This window comes from Phalangium opilio, unplaced genomic scaffold (assembly GCF_054372755.1).
Source record: "Phalangium opilio isolate 3A_F unplaced genomic scaffold, DU_Popi_V2 ptg000070l_1, whole genome shotgun sequence".
Classification (NCBI taxonomy): Eukaryota; Metazoa; Arthropoda; class Arachnida; order Opiliones; family Phalangiidae; genus Phalangium; species Phalangium opilio.
In genome coordinates this window covers 9051934-9074899 of record NW_028324182.1, presented here as the reverse complement: position 1 = coordinate 9074899, position 22966 = coordinate 9051934, and the positions used below count along the sequence as shown (strand labels likewise).

At 37.6% G+C, this 22966-nt stretch overlaps 1 protein-coding gene and 2 long non-coding RNA genes across 8 annotated transcripts in view; 2 read left to right on the top strand and 1 right to left on the bottom strand.

Annotated features, from left to right (window-relative positions):
• Positions 1-22622, bottom strand: part of LOC149661431 (kin of IRRE-like protein 1) — a 47801-nt gene extending 25179 nt beyond the window's left edge. For 4 of the 6 annotated variants that reach the window (XR_016368907.1, XM_089842943.1, XM_089842946.1 and 1 more), the window contains exon 1: positions 22172-22621. The gene's annotated coding sequence lies outside the window, so the exon portion shown is untranslated. Of the gene's footprint in view, positions 1-22171 lie in introns of all 6 variants that reach the window. The other 2 variants (XM_089842945.1, XM_089842948.1) reach the window with 1 other exon arrangement.
• LOC149661429 (uncharacterized) overlaps positions 1-22966 on the top strand; it is a 91201-nt gene that overhangs the window by 62229 nt on the left and 6006 nt on the right. The window lies entirely within an intron of this gene.
• Positions 397-22182, top strand: LOC149661432 (uncharacterized). The gene is made up of 3 exons (XR_016368909.1): positions 397-6871; positions 20866-21057; positions 21242-22182. It is a non-coding gene; the product is annotated as an uncharacterized LOC149661432 (long non-coding RNA).

Sequence of the window (22966 nt, the reverse complement as noted above, 5' to 3'; positions counted from 1 at the left end):
AGAGAGAGAGAGAGAGCTTAAGGATAAAAGCAAAGTGTTCTCATATTTTTTTTTAAAAGGATTAGTTTAGTTTCTCGGGTAAATATAAAAACCACTTTCTCTTTAAAATAACTCATTAGGACTGAGATTTTTTAATGGAACTGCTCTAACCGGTGGATTTTTAACCATTTCCTATGTAAACGGTAGATCTGAACGGATCTGATTAATATTGCTTTAGCTCGTCTGTATAATTAATTAGACGTAGTGTTGTTGTCACTGAGTGAAATTATATTTATAAATATTAGTTTAACTTATCGATAATTAGTAAAATATTAGTACAAAAAATGGTAGGAGTTAAAGTAAGCCAAGGTTTAAAATTTGAAAATATCTAGCTTACGGTCTTCATTTACGTTAAAATGTAATAATTAAAATGCAAATATGCAGGAATCCTGAGGGAATAATGAGTCAAAGGTATGCATCCCACGCGAATTTTTACGGTTCAAATATACTACACGCTGGCGTTAATTCTTCGTACTGGTCCTTTGAATCTTTAGCAACTTTGTATTGTTCTTTTTTGGGTCTCGTAAATATAGTTCGGCCTGATTTTCTTCTTTCGGTATGATCCTCCCCCGTGGCGTTGCCGTTGTTTGAAAGCAGAGTTAGTTATCTATACAACTACTCCCTAATGTATAACAATGCCAGTAGGGTAAAGTGGAGAGGGTGTTAGAGGCTTTTGGAAGAAAGATGGCGAAGAAAAAATATTGGGGAAAGAGAGAAGAAGTCGTCGTTCCCGGTTGTGATAAATTGCGTCCTCGCTAATATCCTTTCGCGTTCTTCCAGAATAAAGTCCCTCAAAAATGAAAAGTGACGGCTCATTTAGAAAAGAGATACAGAGGGCTTATCGATTCTCCCTCTTATCATCTATTTTTTACCTATTTTCTCTAGAGTAAGGTGTTTAGTAATTGATCTTGGGAAGTAGGAATATTTCTGGAGCGCATTTAATATTTTAAATATAGTTGTTACATTTAGAACCCCTCATCAAAATCCAACATTTACAGTGGAAGAAGTAGGACTATCGCACATTTTTTTTTTTTAATCTATTATTTTCAGTATTGAGTTGGCAAAAAGGGAGGAAGTTGTAATTGTGGATTTATTATTGCTTTTGACAGAGAAAAGCTCTAACAATTCATAGTTGTAGTGATAATTGTTGCTACGGTTTTGTCGTCTTCAGAACTTGGTTTTTCGGCCGCTATTTAAAATTATCCAAAGTTTTGTAGTAATAGACAGTTTTATATTAAGATTTTGTAGGATTAAGCGTTCTTTTCTAAAATATCCTTTATATTCTTATAACGATCGTTAGTCTAAAATCAATTTGGCTGCAAAGGCTTAACTATGGATGACGCTTAATGAAATTTCTAACTAAATCGCGCGTAATGAATTCGATTCGGCCCCTTCATATTTCCTCTTAACGAGGGTTTAAGTCAAAAGCATCGGGTTACATCTAGGACGAACGTCGAAAATTCTCTCTCGAACTTTGTTGTCAGATTTTTGACCCTTTTCCCAGTTGGGCTAGCGAAATGTTCAATCTGACCCTAATCGAATACACCGATCGAACTTATAGAATCGAGGGTATCGAGATAATTGTCTCCTTTACGTATTACAAGCGCGTACTCTTCGACAATGGCCCCATTTTAGCCCCTCGTGAGAGAAAACGAGAACGAGGGTTAGAGAAATTTTGCTCCGTAAGATAAACGTTTTCTTTATAAGATCAGTGAACCTTGAAACAATTTGCGCTCCCGTTATTAGTATCACTAAGCAAACAATGTTCATCTACAGCCTCTCTCTAACCGTTTTTAACTGAACGGTTTCAACCCAAAATGAAATTACACCCAGTTTAATTATCTACATGCCATATCTACGCTCTCTTGTTGGCTTCCCAATTAATTTCTCTGCCTCCCACTCGTAACAATTTCTCTAACCGTAGGTAGTCCCAATCCTAAAAATTTGTTTAATATCTGTTAGTTAATACGTACAAAGCTGGGAAGAAGGGGCATCTCTTCCGTCGTGTTAACCTTTTCCCTGTGTTAGGCCCTACCATCTATTAACTCGCAGAAACTGAACAATTCCTTTTCTAAAATAGCGTCTCAACGAGGCGTATTAAGACTCGAACAAAAGTTCTTCGTACAAAATATGACCAAGGCAAATCTCATTAGAGAGGTTCGTTAAGGCCAACTCGCTAGCTTTCTCTCGCACTCTTCCTTAAATCGCTGTTCGTTGCAGTGTAAAGAGCTACATTATCTTTTTCTCTGCCTTCTCTGGTGTTATAAGTAACATAGTACTAGAAAGTGTGTCACGGACGTTGCTAAACAGTTTAGATACGAATTATGTATTGTTTCTTGGATGCTTTTGTCACACGGAGGAAACTGCATAAACAACTCTTTATCATGGCCCTGATATACCAACATAGCTGTTTTTCCGTTAAAATATCATCGTCATACTTTTTCTTACCATATTACTTAGGCCATACCCATAACACCAGCACCTTCTCGAGCATCGATCGAAATTTAACATCTTTCGTTATAAGAGGCTCGATTTTCCATTCCCCAAAGTTAAATTAACTTAAAAGAAATCTTTTAAAAGTTTCGTCTCGTCTCGACGAAGCCAAGATTTAATAATTCGAAGAGTCCTTGTCGAAAATATTCCTCTTTCTCTCGTCATCTCTCCCTTCCCTCTCTTTTCTAATTTCTAAACGCGTTAGGTACCCTTCTTCCCGTTGTTAAAACTGGTATAGATTTGACTGTAAATTTAGTTGGCGACGGGATCTCTCGGAGTAACCGTATACGTTTCTCTCGTTCGTCTTTAACAATGAGGATCAATTCCAGTATAGCGTATTCGCGTTGACAGTTTATAGGAGCATTTTAATTAAATCTAATTAAGGAAAACGGACCTCCCGACCCAAACGTAAAGTGTAACGAAGCAGGATTTATCTAGTAAACTAGAGAGACTGTTTCCGATCGCGACATATTCGATCCGACAATGTTGGCTCCGTGAATTTACAGGATATTTAGAATTTTCAATAGCTGTCAAAAAACAGAATCGTAGAAAAGAACCGGCTGGGGGTGACGTATTTGTTTTATTAAAATCCCATTTGTATATGACAATGTCGAAACGTAAAATTGTTTCAAATTGAAAGTGACACGGAGTAATCAACAATTATAAAGAACAGACGAATTTATCCTGCCCTTGTAACGTAATTAAGAATCTTTGCACAATGCCATAAACGGATCAGAAAATTTTACACGCGTCTGTTTCTAATCGTATATGAGGTCAACCTATTCATCCAGTTCTGGCGAATCTTTCCGATATTCAGTATGGCGTCACTTCATGGTGAATAGGGCTAAAATTGTACGGTAGTTCTATAGGGCACCAAAGGAGATTTGACCAAATGTTCTGGAATCCCCCAAATCGACTCGTCTTTATGGCCATCGTCGATATACCCAAAAAGTACTTTAGATGATAAAGAAAAAACTGTGAAAAGTCTGGTCTATACCAACCTATACATAAAGTCATTCTTATTTTGATGGCCGTGTGGAACTTTGGTCAAAGTGAGCGCTATTACGAGAGCCAATCGGTGCCTGTACAGGGTGTGATGAGGAGATGGTACTTTCCTTAACACTTGAGATGAAATAAGAAAAATAATAGCGCAGTTGAAGATGCATTTCCAACAATTTAATCTAAATGTACCGCGAATGCTGGAAGAAGTTTATCAACAATTAAGATATCTCAAATGCCACATCTTAATACTCTAAACATTTCCTCAGTATCACAACCCGTGCAATTGAAGTTTATCCTACACCTAAATGATACAATCGATATCGTTCCATCTCTCATTATCAGGTGTGTCCGCGTTGTTAGAAAAAATCCTTAATTTCTATCCTACTCCATCTCTCCTTCTCTCTAATTAGTGTAGTCACCAGTCCACCGCACCATCAATGTCTTTACGTTTAGGTATCCACGTTTTTAATACCTCTGGCCATTTCTTTATCCCCGGGTCCTCGTTTAATCATTGTTTCCCACTTCAGGGGCTTGTACTGTGTCGCGAGACATTGATAGCGAAAAAAAGACCAACAACGGCGTTTTTTTTCTATTCGTCCTACGCTCCTTAGCTACTGTTACATCCAATTTGCCTCGGGTCTTTTTTCGTCGCGAAGGATAAGGAGGAATTATCTCGATATCTAAGAGCCTCTCTCTCTCTCTCCATAATTTTTTTCTTGGATACGCTCTGGCTCTTCCATCGTTCGCTGTAGCTCCTTGCTCTTGGTTTTCTCTATTTCTTCCCATCCTGACTGTACCTAGTTATCGTGTACCGTGTTATTCTTTGGTGAGAGGAAAATGTACGCGAGATTCTTCGGTAAAAGAAATCGAGAGGATGCTGGGATTAATCCCTTTAAGAGATGGGGATTGCAATGGAGCAGCTACCGGATGCCTAGAATGTTTTTGATATGATAGTACAAAGACTTTGTACTCTCATAGACTGTAGGTATGCTGTAAGGTACGCTCATCATTGGAAATGGATCGACAAGTAGCAGTTATTATGTAGAACGTGCTATTGGTGCATATTCCAATTATCTTAAAATGTAATTCCATATTAAATCATTTTTAAGTTTAAAACTAGTTTATATTCTGTACGAAGTTTGTCAAATGAACTTTAAATACAACTCTGCAAAAATATTTTACATCAAAGTCCTTAACTTCGTTAAATATAGAGGTTCGCTTAATAAGTTTTAACGATCATTCCATACATATAGTCAAAGTAGAGCTACCTATAAAAAATATTCGGATCGGGCCTCCTCGGGTTTCCCTTGACTAAGTGGTAAAAACCTTTACCTTTAGGGGTCGACGTTGAAAGATAGGGTTATATTCTAACCTACCGAAAGAATTTTTGGCTTACGCGGCCGGTACATCTAAGGCCTTTTTTTCTTGTGGGGGTTCTAGAATTCGTTTTTTCTTCTCCAACCCGACCAACCGACCTACCAAACTCTGTATGGATACTATTCGCTTCCTTCTTCCGCTACTTCGGAATGGTTTTTTTTTTCTTTCTTTCTTTTTCATCTCCTTTTTCCTATTTCTTCGAGTTCTCTTTGGCTTCGTTCCTTTTAGGTTAGGATTCCGCATTCTACGGATCAAAGAACGTCTATAATTTCCAACGTAAGGGTAATGAGGCGAATCGCTGATTCCACTCATAACCACTAGCTGCTCAAAACAGATTTTGACGAAATCTTCCTCCTCTCTCTCTCTCTTCCTTGCTCTTTCTGGCATCCTTAAAAACCTTCCTCTCAACTCAAATCGCGAAAAGAAATCCCCAAAGAGAAAAAAGAAATAAGTGAAAATGACTTTGGTATTGAATGCACCTACGCCACAAAACTGAAAAAAAAAAACGGAAACTGGATTCCATTATATTTGTAGGTAGAAAATATCTAAGAGTATCTGCTTGCTCGCGTTAGCTTAGCGACTTTAGACCAATTTTTCTTTGGAAGGTAGGAATATTTTACTGTAATCTAGTGGTTTCCTACTGTTAGAGAAATGTATTTAATCATCAGGATTGATGAATATAAAGGTTTGGTTTGAATTTTTACAAAATATTAATTATGAATGATTTTTTACTTTCTTCCCACCTTATCTCTTCTCCCATGAGAAGAAAATAATTATAGTGTGCTATTCGAGGATCTACCCCATTGGTATCAAATAGCTAAACCACACTGTATTGTATTTCCTCGAAATGCTTTTATATTGAGATTTTCCTTGAAGTCAAAGTGCGAAATCTTTTGTCATGCAAATTAATGTTATTTTAGGAGTTTATTTGGAAAAATCCCTCGCGCGTTTTCTCTCTTTCTAAATATTTTACTTTTATCTCTTCATTTTTGATACGAAGAAGGAAAGGCGGTGTTTAAATACGGGCTTGAGATCTAGACTTTCATTTTTTCCCGGGCCATACAATATTGTATTAAATTTAATAAAAATTCTTTTGAAAAGCCTTTCCTCTCCCGATCCAGATGTAATTTTCTCCCCGGATCGAATAACGCCCCCGGAAAATTTAATTTACTATTTTTTTTTCATCATCTTTGGTAAAGATTTAAAGTAACCCCCCTCCCCTTCTTTCGTCATTCACAGCCTCTACGGGGATCACGATACTTCAGAATTAAGATTTAAGATGCGAAAAATCTCATTTATTTTAGTATAAATTTTAATTGTATATTTTAATCTTGTATACTTCCGCGAAATAAGGTAAGTCTAGGTGGATTAATAATTAAATATATAATGGGAATGAAAGTCGACTGTAAGTGGTGTTTAAAAAGTGTGAATGCGTAAATGAAGGTTTGAAAGAATTGGGAAAGTAGACCATCAATATTGTCCGTGTAAAAAACAGTGGAAGTTGAATTTGGCATATTAAGATTAAATTTGTGAAGTAGGGCAAAAAAGTAACTGACCTAAAACTATGTAACACTCCTTTTCTAGTAAAAATCTTAATGAAGCAAAACGCCACTATCCGTTCTGGCGATATGAAGCCGCTTGTAAGATAGCTACGTCACACGTAACAGAATTCGCTTAAAGTTTTACTCGGACAGTCGAATTTGTTAACGCAACGGTTTTAAAGCATTTTAAATACAATATTGTTAATTTATCAATGGTGATTTTTAAATAACATTCCACGGGAAATAACAGTCTGTGTTTAATTAATATTATTTATAAATATTAATTGGGCCTAGTATTTTATTTGTTTTTTAAGAAAATTTATAACCTTTGAAAAAATTAATTTCATCAACGAATAATTTCCGAACATTTTAGAGGTCGAGTTCCGACGGCAAGAAAGAGATTACTGAAATTATAAAATGTAAGTACGCTTTTGACCTATTCTGCTAAATACTTGCGCACTATTGCCGCGTTTAAACCCAGTTATAAAGGTTACACCGTAAATTTTGAGGAGGGGGTAAGGTTCATAGATCCTTTGGGGAAAATTCTTTGAATTACGTATATAGTTTATTTTAGCGTGCAATATTCCCATCGCAAATAAAAATAAATACGCATACTCTAGTGAGTGTAATTTTAAATTCAGATTTTTATGAAGATTTCCTTTCGAGGGTTTATCTTTCCATAACCAAAGCCATACGGTATTTCAAATTAGCTCCATAGCTGTAGAACCGGAAACGGAAGGCCCAGTGAAGTAGGATTTGTATGAGAACCGACGTTGCGAAACGTAAAGAACCTGACTTTAAAACGAGAGTGAGAGAGAGATATCCTAGTGACAAGAAACTTTATAAAAGAGGGACTCGAAAATACATGAACCGTAAAAATATTCACTCTCGTTTGGTAAATAAAATATTTAAGCATATTTCTATACGCCAAACATATTCCGTTAGAATAAACATTGAACCAATCCCGATAGGTCGACTGCTAGGACCAGGGGTACGAAGGAGGGTAAGAGCTCGAGGAAAGAATTTTGTTTGCCCAAATGCAAAGGGCTTATCCTGGCGACGCCCCAGGGTTGAGTAGTCAGGGCGGAAAGGGCCCGACCTCATCTAGACTGCAATATCCCCGTAGCTTCCGTTTATTCCCGGTAAAGATTTGAGATTAATCTTACTACTATTCCTATAGAACGTTTCTATTTTTGGTATATTAAAACCTTCTTGAGACCGTAAAACGCGAAAGTAGACTGACGCGCTGTTTTAAAATAAATGTTGCGAGCTCCAGACTCATTTAAATTCACTTTCAAAAGAGCGACAAAGACCCAAGTATAAAAATAGATGAGCTATTAAAGGAAAGTGAAATGGATAAGTGTAAAAAGTGTTGTAATTTTTACTAGTCGGTAGAATCAAACGAAAATAAAGCGGTTGATCTTAATCTTAGCCCTAAACCGTCTGCATTGAAACAAAATCGGTGACGAATATACTTCTAATATTTGAGCCCTTTTTTTCCTTTTTCTTTTTGTTAAACTTCTGTATAAAGGTTTCTGCCATGTAGTAAACATGTTTACGCAAAATATCTTGAGATTTTAATTATTTACCTGCCCTGTTTTTACGACTATCCATTAAAGCTATTCCCCCCGTAATTAAACGTAGCATTTTATTCGAGGGGTCGGACGTTTAGGAAAAAGTGTACGGGATTTCGAAATCCAATTTGATTTCGTCGGATTTCGTTTGATTTCGTCGGATTTCGTTTGATTTCGTCGGATTTCGTTTGATTTCGTCGGATTTCGTTTGATTTCGTCGGAATTTGTTTGATTTCAGATTTCGATAAAATCCAATGGATTTCATCGAATTTTGAGATTTTTCCCGTGATTCCGTCAGATTTTGCTATTTTTACCGTGATTTCGACTGATTTTGCGATATTTCCCTTGATTTCATTGGATTTTAAGGTTTTTCGCGTGATTTCCTCGGATTTTGAGTTTTTTCCCGTAATTTCGTCGGATTTTGTGATTTCTTTTGATTTTGGTTTTCGTGAATTTTGTAATGGATTTCACGATTTCTTTACTGATTTTGTGATTTCGCTTCTGATTTCGTGATTTCTATGTTGATTTCGTGATTTCTTTGTTGATTTTGTGATTTTTTTTACTGATTTTATGATTTCTTAACTGATTTTGTGATTTCGTTGCTGATTTCGGATTTTTTTATTTGATTTCGAAATCAGCATTGATTTCGGATTTCTTAAATTGGATTTCACGGGTAGCGTACGGGATTTCATGAATGACCGACCCCTCGATTTTATTCCTTATGCATATTTTAGTAGTCATTATTCCGAGCACACGATCGAGTATTAGTACATTACACCAATACCGCGAAGTTATCGGCCCCTCGAAGTGTCCTTATCCGTACGTGTCCCTACTGTTCCTACTATGAATCAATTTAAGTATTTTTCCCGCGGATTATGGCCCTCTTAACTTCTTCATACCTCGGCCTCGTCTTTTTTTCAAGAGATGGGAAAAGAGAAAGAACTTATGGGAAAACGAAATAAGGGGTTCGCGCGTCTTGGAAAAATTCGACGGGCATTTTTCCCATCCAAGGCACGTATTACCGCTTGATTATTTGTAAGGAAAGCGAAACCTAGGAAAACTTCTAATGAAATATTTATTTCTCTCGCCTGGATGAACATTTTTTGGGGTGTGGAGGCTGCTGAGAAAGAAGCTAGAAAGATGACTCGGGCGTATGCTTTTCATGGTAATTCTTTCACGGCGGATCTACTATATATATATATATATATAGCATCCTTTTCTCTCCTCTTCTCTTCGTTTCTTTGCAAACGCTTCACTCGCGAGTATCGCGGGCGCTTTCGCTTCTCGTTAACTCTCTTCCGGATTTGGGTGGTTGTCCAGGGAGCGTAGAATCATTAGGCTGGTCCCTTCTTCCCTCCTCGCCAGAGCTAAAAATTACGATACGATTAAACTCTATGATACATGGAGTTTAAATTTCCTTTATTGTATCAGGAGCGAATTTCGAATTCTCATCCATCCAAATTTACCCCCTCTTTCCCGTTCCCTCCCTCTCTCTCTCTCTCACTCTCCTCTCGTTGTTTTCCTCTTTATTATTATTTTATAATGGTTTCTCTTCTTGCCTTCGTAATATCAATTAGTTAAAAATAATCCCCCTTTCGTTATACGACAATTTCGTTAATTCGCAGTCCGTTTACCATTCATCAAACGTCGCCGTCTCCCGACTTCTGACGTTATAACTTTTAAAACTGTAGAGGAATCCGCACGATTGAAAATTGTTTAACGATCCACGAACGTTTATTTTTAAAAGGCGGATAGCCTTAATTGTAAGATATAGTTTTAAACCAAGAATTAGTGCATTTCAATGACCCGTATGTTTCTAAAGAACCATAAGTAAGTCTTTCACGGTTGTTACGCCTATCATTGCTCCTTACATTATTATATAAGTATAATAATTTAATAATTCCAGTATTTTAACTGAATGTACGTGTTTACTCTCCACAGTGTTAAGTTTATTACTCTTGAAAATAGATGCGGGAAAAATAGGATTATTGATATTTTTCTCCTCATGCACTAACTCTTTTTGTGATTCAGTTCATTCAACGTCTATTTACACGACCCAACTGGTTTACTCAACTCGAGTTGGTTCATCTAGTTGAGTCAAAGTGTTTTGTCGTCTGAAAAGGCCCTTGGGTATTTACGCTAGGTATCTTCTCCATTATAATTGGCTCTCTGTCGTAGTTTGATCTGACGAGATGGTCGTGCGCAGACTGTTCGAGTGAAGAGTCGCTTTACCCTTAATATCACACAGCAGTTCTGGAATATTGGAAATTCCGCATTCCTTCCTTGTCTGTCAAGTGTCTGACATTCCGCCTTAGTGACTCGCTCTTCAACCGTCCATACACTCGAGTATTGGAGTTCAATTTGAATTTCCACTCTCTTGATATATTCCGCTTTACACTCTCTCAACTTGATATACACTAAGTTGAGCAACATGCATTGTGATCGATTTTCTCCATGTCAAACTCGGGATATAAATATGCTCACTGCATCCCCGCAGAACGTAGTTTTTATCTGTACAGCCCTGTACTTCTGGTTATGGTAAACGTTGCCCATTTAGAAATAGGCTGTATTTTATTTGCGCGCCGAAACTCTTCATCTAACTATGCAAATTTCCCCGGTCACCTTCCGTTAGTCGACCGATCTTATTGGATTATTTGTTGTTTTCTTTTCAGACCCCCCAATACCGTAGCTCTCTACGGGGCGCGAAAACTTTTAGACCTTTTAAAAGAGAAGGCAATATAGGTTAGCGAATCTGTTCTATGGGTTTAGTTCGTAGTCGCCAGGCTTATTTAGAAATACCACTATCAAGGGAAAATACTCTTAGGCAAATCTCGGGAGTAATCAATAGCTTAAAGGGGAGGCTCTTTGGAAAATCAAATTAGAAGAGTACATAGATAATCTAATCTAGGCTTTCTGTAATGAGCGAACTCGGCCCCCGAGTGGAGTGAGTACCTTCGCAAAGAGGCGCGTAGGGATAGACCCTTAAAAGGACTAACGTACTCCTTATTTCTCTGGTCCCTTAGCGAGCCTTTGTCTGCGTTGACTTTTAAATTAGGAAGACATTACTTTTCTTCGCCGGGAGTTCGAGCCATATATTTTCTAAGACTCAGGTGTTCACTCCCATAAATTAAGGAAACAAAATTCTACGTCTTTCTCTCTCTCTATTTGCCTCCATGTTTACAAGAATTGTAAATTAGGCTTAGTTCTCTCTACTTTATTTCCGTGTTGGGCTGAGAGATTTCGAGGACTTTCTCGACATACTGTTGACAAGGACACATGATGTTTCTGAAAAACCAATAATGCCTAATTTTGAATAAATTCCCCTAATAACGTCTTGTCTTAAGACTTGGACTATAAAAACGTATTTTACATGAAAGCCCTTATAATGTAATGAATATTTCAAATTGAAACCACGCATCCATTTACAATAATAAAGAAGATACAAGCAGTTAGGTTTTCTTCCAGGACCATAAGATGTAGGCCTCTTTGTTTAGCAGAACATGACGTAATGTTGTGTGGAGCCTATAATTGGTCGCACTAGATTTAAAACGTTAGCAGCTTAACGAAGAGGCCTAGGATTCTTTAACAAAAGATAATTACTAGTATCTTCTTTAATTGTGTGTTTAAATTTTTAATGATAATTAATATCTTATATGCATTTTTGAATAAAACAAGGTATTTTTTAGCCTGATTCTTACCTTCAAAGTTAAGGAGGTTTCGTTTCAGTCTTTCTTCCTCTAGTCGTGCGACAAAGGGATAAATGGGGTATAGCGTCCTTGTAGAAATGGGGGAGGAGAAATTGGGGAATAGAACTATATTCTATGTATAGAGAAGGAAGAGAAAAAAGAATGAAGAATCAGGAAAGGAAAGAAAGCCGTGGGCTGGTGTAGTCTATATAGTGTTTATCTTTCGCCTTCAGCGACACCTGTCTTAAGTTTTAAGGAAGGAGTTGCGGTGGGAACGTTAACGTTTCGGTACTATAGATACAACGCCTGCCTAGAAATAATCTATATATTCCCGTCCGTAACGAAAAATGTGTGTATTGACAGCTCCGGCATATGGTTCGGATTGGGGGATCGTACGATATGTCTAATTTTTGCAAATAGAGAAGGAGTTATTGTGTAAGAAAAAAAACCAAACTGTGGATTTGGTAGAATTAATAATTCTAGCACCTAGTTCGAATTTGCATCGAAAATTTCAATTAATTGGGAAAAATGCGCGTGCAAATAATATGCGATGAAATCCAATTAAAACTGAAATTTATTCAAAAGTCTTGAAATTCTAATGGATTACACATCCCTCCTTTTTATGAATATTAGAAATTTATAGTCTGTATACACGACAAAATTAATTCCGTAAATTTGTTTCATCTTATATACACAAGTATACATGCTGGTAAATATGCTCTTGATCAAATAATTTGGTTGGGAAAATATTATTTCACTCATTCTATAAAGTGAATTTACTCTCTTCGCGTCTCCCTTCTCCTTGTTTAATTAGTTATCGATTTTAGTGCGAGACTCTAATAATACTGGAGCAGGCTGGCTAAGGTCTCTTCGTTTTGAACTAATTAATGTTTCAGAAACCAAAATATTATTTTTAATTAAACCTCCAGAATACTAATTGGATCCTTTTTCATACACTCTTTTTCTACCTTTTTTTGTCCCTTATTAATTTTTCAAATTCTTCCTTAGCTAATTATGATCGTGGTTAAAAAAAATCCATTATTCGTATCAAATTCTTTCAAAAAATAATTAACGGATATAAGTTTGAAATAATTTTTATTATCGTTGGAAAAATACCATTTGGGAATGTTTATGCTAACTGTTAATTAATGTAAGAAGGTCCGTTTTTTTACATCGACATTTATAATAAGAAACGATATTTTTCATCAATCTTCGGAGCATTAAAGAAAGTTAAGTTTTTGTTAGTATAGAAGGTCTTAAACGTTCGAAAAACTATGAGGGGGACCTTTGGTCAATTTAATTAAAACGATGGATCAATAGACTCATTTCGAGATGAGGCTACGGATTTTTTTCCCCAAACCGCCTTTTTCTCGGTGGCTTCTATCTAACGATCGACATAATTAAATAAGAGAAAATGTTTTTCTAGCCAGCCAAATACTTTAGTTCTAGATCTTTTTTTATTAAGCCTCGGCCTCTTCCGTTGTTATCTCAACGTTTTAAGAGTAGGACTACCAGGGTAGCTCTTCTCATTAAGTTTTCTTCTAATTTTTTCCTTGGATATTTTTTTTGAAGAGTTTGGCTTACTTTAGAGTTTAGCTCTAGTACTAGTTGGTTTAGACAAGTAAGTCGATCTGGAACTTGTCCATTTTTTATGGCCCACGATTAATCTTAACTTAGAGGATACAGACTGAGTGACGTCAGGCTTTGAAATTAATGATTTATATTTATTATAAAATTGGCATAAAAAATTAAGGTTCTACTAGACGTAGAGAATTAATGTATTCTCGTGGATCTGGTTTCGAAGGTTTTATATTTAAAAGAACGCTACTTTATTTAATCATTTGTATTTTTGCACTAGGACGGGATTGCTTGATAACGCGAAAAGTGAATGACGTCTTTTTTTCTAGGCCACGTGGCGTGTTTGGGAAATATAACCCCTTTAAGTAGTGAATTAAACATCACACCAATGATTCAGATTTCCCATCGCTAAAAATGGGAGAAAGTCACGTACATTAGATTATAACGCGTTATGGGAACAAAACACTCAGTTCCTATCCCTTCTTTTGTACATAAATAAATTGCAAATCCTAGCTATACTATTTTTCGCTTTTCCCGCCACATCAGCTATTATAGAAAGCGGTAGAATACCACTTGGGACTGGTACTTAATCGGGATGTTCCACGTTCGGATTGTAGTTCTTATTATACATCATCCCATCCTATTCTCATAATCGATTCCACTCTTTTATTTGCTTTGTCGACCTCCAACACCCGTCATCAGCTCTCCTAGTACGAATCATTCTCGATGCTCCCGTTGCTTTTGCTCTCTTGTCAGTTAGTTTTTTTTATACCGACCAGCAACGTTGCTGTTTACTCTCCCATCTAACCATCGTGCTAGCAAATAAGCCTTGGTCTTTCGTTCCCACACTGAGCCCTATTGACGCTTTTTTTTTGTTAATATTAAAAAGAGAGAATATGTGTTAGGTTGAACAAACGTAACCACTTTGTTTCCCTAAACGTTGTTATTATAAGGGAAATTACTAAAATTCAACATAGCTTCTGAGTTTCTGTTGGATCGGTATGGAATCGAGCTAAATAGAATCTTAATTAAGCGACCGTAACGAGGATAATATTTAAATGAACGTCAAGAGGAGAAAGAGTTTTGTTTATAAATGCGCTCGATCCCGATAGCCTCCTATCCTATCGTCTCTCTCTCCCTCTCTCTCTCTCTCTCTCTCTCTCTCTCTCTCTCTCTCTCTCTCTCTCTCTCATGATTACTATAGCTAACCCTTGGCTTGTTCCTCTCTTAGCATAATGTTGTCCTTAAGGTATATATATATGATATGGAATGCATCAGCTTTGTATAGTTCGAGAGATACCTTAATATTATGCTCGTTTCCCTGGGCACTTGCCTGCCTCGATTATTGTATACCGTTTCCCGAATAAGAGAAGGGCAAAGATAAAGTTGAAAATCCTTGCCTTGAAAATGATAAGATAAGGTGTAGAAATATGCTTCACTTTTAATTATATCTGCGCAAAAAAAACAGTTAAAGTCATTTTATATCGCTTCCATTTTTAGATTCATAAATTCTATATTTAGATAATAATAACTAAACACGACATTATTGTCTAACTCTTTCTGCGTACAAAAGTGTACAATCAATTTATGGATTAAGTGTAAACGTTTGCGTGAGGAAATTCCCGTAAAGACAATCATGTTGTCACGTGTCGTGTCCAAAAGTTGTTTTAGGAAACTAATATAAACTTAACGTGAAACTTTCCTTTATTGCTTTCCTGAACTCTACTTTTCGACGTTTTTAGTTTGGCTTTGAGATTATTTTTGCTTCTTCGCAATCATAAATTTTGTGAAGCACACTTGGCAAATGTAATTCGGATTGCCTGAGTACGTACTCGTTCTGATTTTCTTAGGCGACTTTTCTCTTACTGTGGGGAACAAGTATATCTTTTTTTTTTTGGATGGCTCAAAGCCGACGTGTGATGACACGCTCCGTATTGTCTCCATTTCTGTTATTTATATTTACATGTAGTAGACATATAACTGATTTTCGTTTCGTTTCCGGAAATTTCAGCTATATTTATCGCCTTTAAAATCCCTTTGTTATTCCGGATATGTTAGTAGGCGTAAATTTGTACGTGTGTATCAACCGTTAATTTCATAACCTAATTCCGCTCCATTTCAAAACGCGGACGTTGATGCGGGCTCTTTCTCTTACACTAGCCGCATTTTCGGCTCTTTGAGAATGAGAACAATATGATATATTGTAACCGTTTGCCTCGCGTAGCTATCTCGAAAACGACGATGTAAATCGTCGCCTATCCTTTTAAGATGAGTTCCTCCTTTTGTCGCAATCTGTTCTAACATAGGAAACGAATTAGGGGTTTCTGCCGCCTGAGTTTCCACATCAGGTTACATTTCGTACCAATTGAAAACCATCGTTTCCTCCTCTCTCCTCCAGGAAAACAATGACCCGAAATGTACCGTATGTGAATATTTCCACTCATCGAAGGACCAGTTTCTCGAGACATATGCTGGTTGCTTTTAACTAAGAACCGGCGCTTGTTCAAAACTCATAGTCGAGTAGTTCTGTTCCGATCTATCCGTATCAAATTTACGGTTGGAAACCCCTTACCTATTTTGTATCTTTCTAGACATCTAAGGCGCACGTCTGGCTGGAGCGTACGTCACTTCACGTTAGTGCTACTTAAATATGTTCCCGAGCATGTTGCTAGGGCAAGAGAAAGCCCGATCTTAATTTCCCATTTCACGCGCGGCTTGACCCCCTGAAACTACTCTAATATAACCATCTTGCCGCGGCATGACTCTAAAAATGGGGGTACGACCAAATTTCCGAGCACCTTTTCATCTTATTGCCTATAATCTAAGCTTAATTAGCGTCGACGACTAAGTATTTGGAACTTTAAATAAGGTCTGTTATTATAACGCCCGGCTATGTACACCGGCATTCCGTAAAGCGACTATGATTAAACTATATTATAGTATCTCAAGAACGCGGGAAACATAGGATTTAAAGTGACCCGCGAGCTACAGGGAAGAGGTAGACACGGGGAATGGGTCGTTTCAAGCTATTTATAAAGCGTAAAACGTTCGGCCCTCTGTACAGGGTGCTTTCTAAAATTCTGCTTCAAATTCAATGGAGGATAAGGTTAAGAGTGTAGCTCAAAATATAAAAATTCTAGGGCATTCGTATTTACATCATTTCAAAAGTCAACTTCTTTTTTTCTTCAAGTGTTTACCTACAAAACCGAAAGTATAGAAATGAATTTCAAACACCCTCTATATACTTAACTTTTGATAGGTTTGGCAACGGCGTTCTGCTTGACGCCCGTGTTTACCTTTCTTATCCCAGGCGGAGATAAACAGTGATTAAGAGGAGCCTAGTAGTATTATACGGAGTTAAGTTAAAAACCTTAGGGCTTTAATCGTCAGTTCAAGTCCTTATCTCTCCGCAAAATCTAGAATATTCCGAGTAGGAAGAGACGGAGGTAGGTTTAGTAAACCTTTTCGTTAATAAACGGGCGGGATGCACGCTTCCCGAAATGTTGCGGTGGTTCTCCGGTTCGTAAGCCTTTGTTATTACCCCGTAAAATGGTAGAAAACGGAAATTAAAGGGGACCCTAGACCCTCGTACTTAAATCAAACTGGCTTTAATTTAATTTATCCTCGGACTAATAAAAGATTTTGGAGAAATAGACCGAAGTAAAACGTCTTTAGGGAACCACACGCTTGGCTCTTTTCATATGGACGATGTTGGAACCCTTTTCCAGATGATTTAAAAGAAAGAATCGTGGCAGTACTGCGATCTTTTGTTCAGCCCAATTTAGGCTCTTGAAAGATTCATTCTCGCTCCTTATTCGACCAATTAATATTTCAAAGCTTTGAGGTTAAATTAAATGCATTCGTAGGAAGGATGGAAGGAAGAGAGGTCTACAAGAAAAGAGCATTTAGGACGGTTTAGCTATATTACGGATTGGGTGTTATTTTTCCTCAGTGTTCCTTGATGAACATTTTCATCTTGGTTGCTAATCATCAGCTGGTCTGTGCAGTGGAAACCACTATAAATATTAGTAAGTAAATACTACAACATTTCCTTCAAATATCTAAGCCACTCTGTATGTGTTTCTATGAGAGATTTAAATTCGGAAAAAGCCCCATATTCATTTATTTGCTGAGCTAGAAATTTTATTAAATGTAATAAAATATATATGGAAGGCTATAACGGTAAAGATAACTCCATTAAGGGAGAGCTCGATGAAAAGGATGCCTCGCCGCGGATGGCAAAGCGGGATGAAGGAAGAAAAAAGATATTTCTTGGAAGCCGGACTATGATAAGCGTACGTGTTTTACGGAGCACCGACCGTGTACGGGACACGCATATCGCCGAAGAGACGAGGATGAAGTTGTCGTCACTCCTATCCATCCTTTACCAATCCCTCCTTCATCATCCTTACCCCTCTTTCTCTCTCTCTCTCTTTGGTTCCATCCCTTGCTGACTGGGCAAGATAATTCTCTTTCTTACGCCGAGACGAACGGGCGGATTTATGTCGAACAATTCTGCGATCGAAATTCCCAATTGAATCATCAGCAAACTGCCTCTTAGTCTGGAAACCTTGCAATTTGCTATTGCAGCTAGAACAGACGGGAGAAGGGGAGAACGCCGAGCCCCTTTTCATTACAGCATTTTTATTTTTAGACACTCATATTTTTCCGATGAATTATTCCGGATAGATATATATATGTTAACTTTTAGAATTCTGAAAGTGTCTTTAATACGACCGCTTTTAATATCACGCTGAGATATTTCTGGAAAGTTTTAATTGCGTTGCACGAACAATTTTGAATGACGGCGTAGTGAGCGTCGACTCAGTCGATGGAGCTAGTCAGTGCATGGGGAGGATAGTATTCTGTTTATTAATATCTACGGAAGTAGATAAACTTGAAGTTACATCTAAACCGCAACTTACGTCGTAACTCTAGGTTGGAAAAACCACAGAGATATTTGAGTTTTCTTAGTACCGACCATAACTTTCAGTTTATATACGATGTCCTCATTTTGACGACCAACAACGTATTGAGTGTTTATGAAAGACTAACGCGATATTACTTTCGTCCCTAATGTAAAAGTAGCTTAAGATAAACAAACCTTTTTTATTTCAAAATTAGTTAGCCAAGCAAAGCTTGAGCCATTGGCGACTTGAACTTTGTTAAAAAGTTTCCCCATGAAGTTTTTGTGAAAGAGCTCAAAGAGGAGGGCGCAAAAAAGTTGAAAAATCTAATAATGAAACCCACGAGTCGTTCTTGGACATCGCGTGGGAAGGATAAGCAAAAACCTAACCAAAATGGCCAGCGGGTATCGAGTGGGCTCAAAATCGAATAAACCTCGAATAAATTGCTCTTTAACTTCTTCATGGGGAAAGCTTAGCGGTCTCAAAAGCTCGCTTGGTAACACCAACACCGAAATAGAGAGACGGTATAGAGAAAGACATAAAAAGGAAAAAAATTAAAAAGTCTGTCTTAACTTCCCGGGAAGATTGTTGGGAGCTGCGCTAAAATGGGGGCCTGGATGAAGATAACGTCCGTAATCGAATCGTAGCGGAAATCAAGAGTTTCCTGGGCACATTTTGCGCCGGATTTCTATTCTTATTCTATCTTTCTCTCTGAAGTCATCTCTTCCTCCGCCTCTCGGCCGCTTGCCTCTTCTCTCTCAAACTCTGTTCTCTAGTCTCGATCTTTCCCCCGTTGCGCAATGCGGGGACCCCCGTCCGAGGCTGGAGCCGCATTCCGAGTGCGCCCGTGGGATTCGTTTTTGCTCGCGACCGAGTGGCCCCGGGCCCTGCGTGTAACGTGGACGAGAGTCAGCTACTAAACATTGGCGCACCGCGAAAGTTCGCCCCTGAATTTCTCGCTAAAGTCACTATCATAAGAATAACATTTTTACCACAAAGTTTCCAAGAAACCCGAGGGCGGTTATCTTTATTTTCAGGTGAGGGCATGGAGGGTACATTGAAAACTAGATTAGATTCGTCCCGTGAACATCCGCGGTTGGCATTGCAGAGTAATATACTTAGTGGTGACATTCTTATACTTATGATATATACCATATAAGAATTTCCTGATAGGAAAAAGTTAGTAAAGAAAGCACCCGCCGTGACTGTTCACCCATACAGATTGAGAAAGGCTCGAGAAAATGACCTTTCGTAAACGAGACGCTCCGTGAAGGCTCGCTAGCGTCTCCACCAGGAAGAAAGGTCCTTCCGCGTTTTTCACCGGAATCTAGCAACGGTCAACTCCGGCCGGAATTATCGGTTTCTGAACGGTAGTGGTGATCGTCACGTATAGAGAAACCTCCGCTATTTTCCTCTTTCAAGGAATCGGACGGAGACGCGTCTGGGAAAATACCGGGATATTTAGAGAATGGAAGACACGTCGTCGACCCCGGATTTGTTATTGCCAGCCCGCTCTTGAACGGAATAAAACGTCCGTAAAGCTGATTCAAAAGAGAAGAGACAAATACTTCCCTACTATGAATGTAAAAGACACTACACCCCGATGTATAAATACGTCAATTTTCCTGCTCGATTTCGTAGCGCCAAAATCTCTAACCGAATCGTAACGAAATTTATACTCTATATTTCCTCCATACTCCTTAGTCCGTTAGATCAGGGTTCAATGAAGTATGGTTAAGAAACTTCAAATCGCATTACAACTGACTGAATAACTTCAAATTGTACTTTAATTTTTCAGTAAAGAATTATTTTAACAAACTCCGCCATTAGTAAACTAACCCTAACTTTTCCCTTGTGTTCGTTAATACCATCAAAATTATTTAAATTCTCTAGGCAATAGTAACCATTGCTTGACGTTTTAGCTTACAACGCTGCAATTTCCTTGCCGATTTTCCATCTGTCCCAAGACGGAAAGACGAAAATCTGTGGAAGCGATTTCCAACCGAAATGAGCTTGGGTTCAAGGAAAGACTACCTCACAATGTCAATATATCCCTTAAGATAAAGATGAAAATGCGTGGGTTCCAACCTCGCGCTCCGCTTCATGTATGAAATAACTTTTCAACAAATCTTCTCCTACTGCCGTTTATATCGATCAAAATAAACTAAACCTTCTTTACGTATATGTATAGCGTGGCTCAGATCAAAAACAGTCAATAGACTCTGTGAAGATGCAATGCATTGATAGATTAGAAATAGCGCGAGAAATATTACAAATTGGACGTGCGTAGAAAATTCTTTGAGACTTCGTATTTTGTATCCATCCGCGATGCTCCATAGGAAGTTTATATATTTATTCCTTTCCACATTTAGAGATACTTTCAGATATAGATAAGGCACGCGACGACAAGGAACGAGATAAAAGAGAAGTTTGTAGGAAAGTAAGAGTCGATATTGTTATTTTCTCTTAGCTTCGTCGACTTAACAGCCTTAAAAGCTCTTAAAAACACTCTTAAAAAAAAGAAATATTTTTCTTCCACGCATTGTCCCCTTTCCGTTCCTATACGTTTGGTTCCGTAGCGATATAACGAAAAAGTTAGGTGGGGTGGAGAAGGAACTCGCTTTTGGTAATTGAATTTAACGTTTTGTTTCTTTTGTTTTTTGGTTAGATACCAAACAACAAGACATTGTCTACGCTGCTTGGGATGTAGAAGCGTAAATAAATGTAAAGTAAGACTTGGAGGAATGCATTATTCAGGAGAGTCCCGTTTCTTACCCCCCCCCGGTCCACCCACGAAGTGGCCATGGTCTTTTGTCTCAACAGACTATACTGAAATTTTTAGTTATCTTTCAAAGGAAAGGTGAAGAGGAAAATCAAGTAATTTCTACCACTAATTTTGTCAACCAATGGAATTTAGTATTTAATAGACGGGGTTGATACTTTAGGTGTATATATATATATATACCATCATCTTTTAAAATGGCGTCCTAAAAAGTATGCAAAATGTCATAATGACCAACATCGGGGCTCTTTTTCTACTATAGTGTATTGAGAAATTTATATCGGAGTGGCCAGCTTTCAAATATGGAACGTATGTTACTGAAGAATAGAGACTTTTTCGGGGGCAAGTCGTTTTATATTCCTCACTCGAATGACCTTAGAGTTTTGACCGTTAAGTTTCTCTCTCTCTCTCTCTCTTTCCCTAAAGGGTGCTTCTCTGCCTAGCCATATCCTGGAATTTTTTTTTTCTTTTCTTTTCTTCTCGCGCGATTTGGGAAGAAGTTTCCAACCCGAGACACAGTCAATCTCTTTCTTTTATCCCGCAGTGTTCCATTTATTATTAGAAGTAAGACATCTTTCAAAAGCCGTGAAGGCCAGCCTATGATTCACTATTCCAAATGTGTGTGAAATGAAATTACCGAAGTGTCATTTCAGGAACCTTGGGTGAAATAACCACGAGTCGCTGTTTAACTAAAGATGACGGGAACGAAAGCCTAAATATATCATATAAATAACTTTATATGGTTTATTTAAACTCTAAATTCGTGATGGGTTCAGTTAGAAGTTAACTTTGGCTTAGGAACTGGAAGATAATCTTCTTTGGTTTGTTTTCATCGAAATAATTATTTGATTTTGTCGCGAATCTAGTCGCTTAACAGTTTCAATTAGAAATTGAAACGTATAAATATTTAATTGTAGGAAGAGTTTTAAAAGTAAACTAAGTCGCTCAATGTGTATAGAACAGAACGGGATATAAATATTTACAATAACTAACAACCAATCACCTCTGAGCGTTTATAGCTCTCTTTTCCCTCTTAATACGCGATTGTTGGCAGACGGAAGACTCAAATATTTAAAAGTTAATTTAAGGATTTGTCCGCTTTTCTCTTTAAATCACTCTGCCGACTAACTTTTAGATTATGCATTGAAGATATAAAATATATGAAACTTTAGAAAATGTGATTTTTACTTACTCCAATATTAGTTGCCAGGTAGAAGCCAAAGTTTTCTTTTGGAGAAGTACGTTTTATTTTTATAGGATTCACGTGCAACTCGATAAGAGAAATTCCCGTTTCATTTCAATTTCTTCTTTCTTCATTCTAAACAATATCCCAGTGTTTCAGCGAATGTTTTTCTGGGATTTTTATCAGCTGGATATTTTGTTTTATCTGTTATTTTTTTTTCCAATATCACTTTTCCCAAATCCGATGGTTATCTGTCTTAATATCTTGTATTCGAGATAGGCGATATCACGTTCGGGTTTTAAAACCTTTCTTTTGTAGAATTCCGAACCAAGAAAGTTTACGCGCAATTATTAGGCTTATCTTTTAGAAGATAAAGTCTATTACCGTTAAAAGGGGTTTCTCGTTTTTCCGTCAAACTGAGGGGGTTGTACCGAGGCAAAGCCGCACGGAAGGCTCTTTGCAGAAAGACTGCTGAACGAGCAATGCGGGAAAGAGTCACGAGCTCTTTCCTCAGCGACCTAGCGGGTTATTAGCCCGAGTTCGAGGTGAATTTCCCGCCAATAAGATGGCGCTACCAGACGGTACCCGAGTTTCTATCGTTTAAACCCAGAGCCCCCTTTCTCAATATTACGTTTTTCCAAAAATTTCGATATATGTATGTAAAATTGCTAATCTATCTAGAGCCCTAGACAATGCTCTGCATTGGTATCGAATACAAGGAGCTATAAACGATTGGTCCTCCCTTTTCTCAGAAGAATCGATAATTAAAATTGAGGTCAATTATTTAAATCTCTTCTTTCCTTC